Here is a 6,926-nt window from a genome sequence, read left to right on the forward strand (position 1 = left end):
GTGGTTCTCAAACTGCACCCTGGGGTGCCTCAGGACACTTGCAGGGGTGCCTTGGATTGGTGGTCCAGGACCAATTCAAAATATTTATAGTTAGTGTTATAGGCAAAACCAGTGCTGTTGGCTGGCAATCATAACATATGTGCACAAGCAGAAGCAAATCCTGTCCCCTACCAAAGGGCCAGTGCTAGGGTGTTTGGCGCCTCCCTGCAAACTATTAATTTGGGCCCTCTCTCCAATACTTAATAAAGGGACAGTGCGCTCCTTAAAAAAAGAAGGTGTGGTATCACAAGGAAGGGGCATGGCCACACAATAGCACCCCAAATCAAAATACGCCACACAGTAGCACTATCTTATTGTCATTACACCGCATGTAATAATAATAATAATAATACCCACAGTCGCAGTGCCCTTTATACACATAACCACCATATCAGTGCAGCTTACACACATAATGCCAACAGTAGCAGTGCCCCTTCTACACATGCCCACGGTGGCAATCCTTTACATGGCAAATATCAACCTGGTTTTGCCATGTAAAGGATTGCCACTTTAAAAACAAACAATCAAACAAAAAAAAAAAAAAAAACAACAGGAAAAAACACAAAATCTCTCACTTTCTGATTCTCACACCCTATTACATTCCTCTCTATATATTTAAATGTTTCTATTACTGTATGTTCCCTCTTCCCTTCTCCAAACTATACACATCAACATTTTTTAGTATTTCCAGGTAAGTTTTGTGATGTAGGCCATGCACAATTTTAGTTGCCCTAATGTATTTACAGCCTTCTGGAGATATGGCTTCTGGAACTGAACACAGGATTCTAAATGTGGCTGTACCAAGGACCTATACAGTGGCATTACAGGTTGAGTATCCCTTATCCAAAATGCTTGGGACCAGAGGAATTTTGGATATCGGATTTTTCTGTATTTTGGAATAATTGCATACCATAACGAGATATTATGGTGATGGGACCTAAATCTAAGCACAGAAGGCATTTATGTTTCATATACACCTTATACACACAGCCTGAAGGTCATTTTAGCCAATATTTTTTATAACTTTGTGCATTAAACAAAGTGTGTGTACATTCACAGAATTCATTTATGTTTCATATACACCTTATACACACAGTCTGAAGTTCATTTAATACAATATTTTTAATAACTTTGAGTATTAAACAAAGTTTGTGTACACTGAGCCATCAAAACACAAAGGTTTCACTATCTCAGTCTCACTCAAAAAAGTCCGTATTTCGGAATATTCCGTATTTCGGAATATTTGGATATGGGATACTCAACCTGTATTACTTTTTTCTGCTACTGGTTCTTTAACCTATGCAAACAAGCATCTGACTTGCCTTTCCTATTGCTTTGTTACATTGCTTACCTGAAATAGTAATACTTAGATAGCTTTCCTCTTGCCATTATAATGCCCTTAATATTATAGTTAGCCTTTGCATTTTTGAGACGTGTATGATTTTGCATTTTTTGGCATTAAATGTTGCCATGTTCTTGACCATTCCTCTAGTCCAGGGGCGGAACTGCCAGAGACAACGGAGTCAGTTGCCGCCGGGCTCCAGCCCTAAAGGGGCTTCCTCCATTGCCCCCCGGCTGTTACGTGCCCTTCCTACTAAATAGACAAAGGCGCTACCAGCAGGGTCTCGCAGTTTGTACATTCCATGCCGTAACACCCTTCTTTCCACCTTCACAATGAAGCTATTGGTACTTTGCAAAAAAAAAAATTATTAGCATTGCAACTCAGCAGATCAATGCAGTGTGCAGCCACACACTCCATATATCTGCTCAGCCACAAAGCTGATTATTTCTTCACAAAGTACAAGGTGAGCTCCAAATAGAATTCTCTAGCTTAGATTATACCTTTCTATGCAAGGGTAAATAGCTCAATTGTTTGACTGCAATGCCACAGGAAATGGTTTGGATCCAAGACAGTGTGACTGAATAATAAAGAAACCTTAAGATGAGTTCATGAATGTTGTATAAGTATTAGTGAGAGAAGGGGTCAGGAGCATGCTAGGCTGCAAAAAATAAGGTAGGCTGCAAGTGAAAGTAATGATCTCCTATATATTTTCCCAGATCTGTCACTCTGTGTGGCTAACTCTGGGGGAAGTCACAGCAATGGGCGGAGACGGCAACTGCAGGACGATACACCAGTGCCAGCAGCAGACCGTAACAAAGTGACAGATCAGGGAGAATATATAGGAGGTAGGGAGGTGGCCATGGTACATGGCTGGCCAAGGGACACTAGCTCATGTACCCCTTTGCCACTGAGGCTGGCCACCAAGGATAGACCTGTCACCAGTGCACATGCAATAACCTCTTCTGCTGCCCTCTTTGCAACTCAGATTGCCCAGTGCTCCCCTTCGCTAACAGTCCACAAAGTTTCCCCATCTCACGATCTGCCTCCTCACCCCCACTTTCATCTCTACAGCACACGCGCATATCATACAAGATCCCATCATGCGTACGTAGGTCTGAAATGCAAGAGGGAGGTTGGGGGGAGATTGGCATGCGCCAGCAACACCACACAGCTCACTGTGACCACAGTGGAGAGGCGCTGCAACAGGACAATACACCAACCTCGGAGCAAGGAACTGCGTCGGTCAGGAGGAGAACTATTTCAATAGCATAAAAAGGTTAATGCGTCCCACCCTATGGACACCAGACTCATCAAGTCACTGTTGCCAGAGTCTCATACAATGACTCTGAACCTCTAAGCACACTATTTGACTGTCCACACCCTGCTGTGCCTATTAACCATCTCCTCCACCACCCTCAACACTGACCCACACATCATTCACCCACAAAGATACAATAAAGGTAGTTTGGATAAATTAGCTAAATGAAATGGATTTAACCAATTTATCTAAATGACCATTTTTGGATGTTTTCCAGTGTTTGTGAACAAATGGTCAATTGTAATTTGCTGCCACATATTAGCATAATTTTGTTTCAACTAGAAAAAAAAATTGGACAGATAATCTAAGTGTGGATCCAGTTTAAAGGTCCGTATTCACGGCCCGATTTTGGGGAGAGATGTGTGCTGAGCGAACTGCTCAGCACACATCTCTCCCCCCGCTCAGCACAGCGTGATGTGTGCTGAACGTACGGGGGGTGGGGGTGGCGCTCATTTCACCCCCTGTGTAGGGCATTCTGTGTGTATCCAGCTTAACAGGTGTGAGCATCATACAACTACTGACTTGCGAGTAACTATACAGCAGCTCCATACCTTGTGACTTGAAGAAACACCAGTTAACCCCGGGAATGCTGCAGTCAAAGCAACAATTCCTCTTCTTCAATTACCATTTTAATAATAGGGTAAAGAAAATGAAGTGGATTTTTGAAAGAAAATAATACTGTCAATATACTATTAAAACAAATTAAAATGGTAAAAGTTATTGTACTTTAAGTAAAAATAAAAGAGACAAAATATCAATCCCAGTTTTGGATTACTTTAATTAACAAAAAAAATGCATATAGCAGAGGATAGTTTCAATCTGCCTACCTCTGGGTTATGGGCCCAGCATGCTTCCATTGCAGTACTCTGCTGCACATGTAAGTGCAAGAGATCCTGAAGCACTCACTCATCATGGGAAAGTACCAATGTGTTTCTTCGTTGGTTGATGGAAGAAACATCTTACAAAAACTCTCCAGATTATTGACTTTTTAAAGTTTTTCTAGGAAACGTTTTAGATGAATGCTTATTAGCCTTTGTCAGTATGGACTTTTGCAAAGTGTCTCTGTGGCGCAATTGGTTAGTGTGTTTGGCTATTAACCAAAAGGTTGGTGGTTCAATCCCACCCAGGGACGTAATTAACCTTGTGATCAGATTTTGGTGATATTTAAGTAGACAAGTCAAAATTTCAAACCTCCTCTTATGGTGTAGGGTACATGGCCTTCTCTGATGTAATCAGAGTTAGATTTGATTCAGTGATTTTATAAAAAACAGCTAGGAAGCACAATTTAGCAGTGGGTTGCAGAGAAAAAAAATATGCTGGCAGAAAAATCCAATCGAGTGATTAAACAGCTCTTCATTTTCTGGCTTTATTTTTATGCTAACAAATTTGTTCTCTGAAAAGTGTCCACAAAGCCAAGTCTCTGATTAACACCTTTGTAAGGATGGTTTTTCACCTATTACTAAATTAAACTTGCTTCATTGGAAAGGCAGCAAGATGCATCCTCATTTCAATGTCTACTGAAATAATACAAGTTGACACCAGGAAACATTAACGCCACTGCATCCTTGCTGCTTTCTCATGTGGAAGTCTGTTTAATGTGAAAACAAATGTGTGTGTTTTTTTCAACCTGGAAGCCCAACATCGATTAAGATCGATCTTAAATAGACCCCTGGGTTTTAAGGATAACCATGGTTGAGTCCAATGGTTAATTCACATTGACCGAAGTTCTAATTAAGTCACCTGTGCTCAAGCATGATATCCTTAAAATCTGGATTGCAATGACAGCATTTTGGAACTATGCCTAAGGGTTTAATTTTTACATTTATCCACTGACAATAAATCTACCTACAATATCCCTGTAACTGTTATGATTACAGTATTTCACTAAATAATTTAATTTGCTGAACCTTCTGTAAAAAGAAATATTAAGCTGCTGTAATTCCCAGATGCAGCAAATTTGTTAGCTAGTGGGCAAAACCATGTGCACTGCAGGGATGGGGGGGGGGGGGGGCAGATATAACATTTGCAGAGAGATTTAGGTGGGTTATATTGTTTGTGTGCAGGGTAAATACTGGCTGTTTTGTTTTTACACTGCAATTTAGATTTCAGTTTGAACACACCGCACCAAAATCTAACTCTCTCTGCACATATTATACACCCCCCCCCTGCAGTGTACATGGTTTTAGCTAATAAATTTGCTGCTGTGATCAGATCTGAGTTAAGCCCTATGTATTTGGCACTGGCAAAGGGTTAGAGGCCTTGCTGTAGAGCTCACACCTTTCTTATCATGCATTGTAATATTTCCTATGTCCTGATGTTGTGCTCTCTGCTCCATCCAAGTAAACAGCAATGTAGCATGGCTATCAAAGAGCGTGAAGATTGCAGATTTCCTGGGATTAATGCTAAGGAATGCTATTCCAGAGGCTGCTGCTTTAATTCAAGTGTCACTGGGGTTAAATGGTGTTTTTACCTTAAAAACACAGGTAGAGTATATAGTACAGTGGTAAAGTGGGAGCATGTAGTGCTATTGATTACAGATTTGATGGAGCTTAAACATGGATAAGGTCCATGGCTCTAAGAGTTTATCTTGTGTATCCTTTATTCTTAGTCATGGTCAGATAAGATTAGAAAATACCATTTAAGTGGAAATTTCCTGTTAGCTGTTTTTCAGTTTGCTCAACTGTCTGATTAACTGGTCCTAAAAAAGGACCAAAGGAGCTAAATTGCCCTGTGATCTAGCTAAATTGCCCCAGTTAAAAAAAAAAAAAACTAAGCTGCTGTAATTCCTGGATGTTTCCTTACTGCATCAACAGGAAGTGACAAGAAACAATGTAATGTGGAACCGTACAGCAGAAGGGATTGCGGCTACCCCACAATAAGTGCAGCGGAATGTAAGAAGAGGCATATACAGTGTGGTGTGGCTGTAGATGAGCTTAGTGGTTTCTGTTAGAGTTCTTCTACTTCTAACTACTCGTACATAAATGAGTAAGCCGCCGATTTATTAAACCTGGTGAAATGATAATTTGCATGGTGATAAAGTACCAGCCAATCAGCTCCTAATTGCCATGTCACAGGCTGGGTTTGAAAAATGACAGTTAGGAGCTGACTGGCTGGTACTTTATCACCTTGCACTTTATCAGTTCACCAGGCTTAATAGATCTGCCCCAATGTTTCAAAATGGAATGCATCAAGAGAACGGTGTTGGTAGTATAAAACTACCTACAGCACCTGGTATTCCCAGGTGGTCTCACATCCAAGAACAAACCAGGCCTAAAATCAGGTGATATTGGGCATATACAGTGTGGTGTGGCTGTAGATGAGCTTAGTGGTTTCTGTTAGAGTTCTTCTACTTCTAACTACTCGTACATAAATGAGTAAGCAGCCGATTTATTAAACCTGGTGAAATGATAATTTGCATGGTGATAAAGTACCAGCCAATCAGCTCCTAATTGCCATGTCACAGGCTGGGTTTGAAAAATGACAGTTAGGAGCTGACTGGCTGGTACTTTATCACCTTGCACTTTATCAGTTCACCAGGCTTAATAGATCTGCCCCAATGTTTCAAAATGGAATGCATCAAGAGAACGGTGTTAGTATTGTAAAAATACACACAGCTCCTGGTATTTCCTTGTGGTCTCCCATCCAATTACTAAAACCAGGACCAACACTGCTCAGCTTCCATGATCAGGAGAGATTGGGCAAATCCAGTGTGCTGTGGCTGTAGATGAGCTGGTGGTTTCTGTTACAGCTCTTCTACTTCTAACTTCTGGTACATAAAAGAATACATGTAAAAATTAAATGTACCAAGAAAATGGTGTTGGTAGTTTAAAAACACCTAAAGAATCTGATACTACCAAGCAGTCTCCCATCCATGTATTAACAAAGTCCAATACTGCTTTGCTTCAAAAATCAAATGAGATTGGGCATATCCAGTGTGGTGTGGCTTTAGATAAGCTTTGTGGTTTCTGTTAGAGCTCTTCTACTTCTAACTACTGGTACATTAATGAATATGTATAAGGTTGTAGTTTATCCAATATGCCTTTACTACCTTACCTTTCAACCCCCCCTCCCTCCCCTCTTCTCCTTATAGCTTCCTTAGTTCTCTCCTCCTCGTGTGTGCGTTATTTGTTTTCTCATACGTCCTAGAGGATGCTGGGGTCACATTAAGAACCATGGGGTATAGACGGGATCCGCAGGAGACATGGGCACTTTAAGACTTTCAAAGGG

The 6,926-nt window shown here is 40.9% G+C and overlaps 1 non-coding gene across 1 annotated transcript; it reads left to right on the plus strand.

Annotated features, from left to right (window-relative positions):
• The first annotated feature begins 3,757 nt into the window (after nt 1-3,757).
• TRNAN-AUU (transfer RNA asparagine (anticodon AUU)) lies at nt 3,758-3,831 on the plus strand. Its single transcript has one exon. It is a non-coding gene; the product is annotated as a tRNA-Asn (tRNA).
• The last annotated feature ends 3,095 nt before the right edge of the window (nt 3,832-6,926 follow it).

This window comes from Pseudophryne corroboree, unplaced genomic scaffold (genome assembly GCF_028390025.1).
Source record: "Pseudophryne corroboree isolate aPseCor3 unplaced genomic scaffold, aPseCor3.hap2 scaffold_221, whole genome shotgun sequence".
Classification (NCBI taxonomy): Eukaryota; Metazoa; Chordata; class Amphibia; order Anura; family Myobatrachidae; genus Pseudophryne; species Pseudophryne corroboree.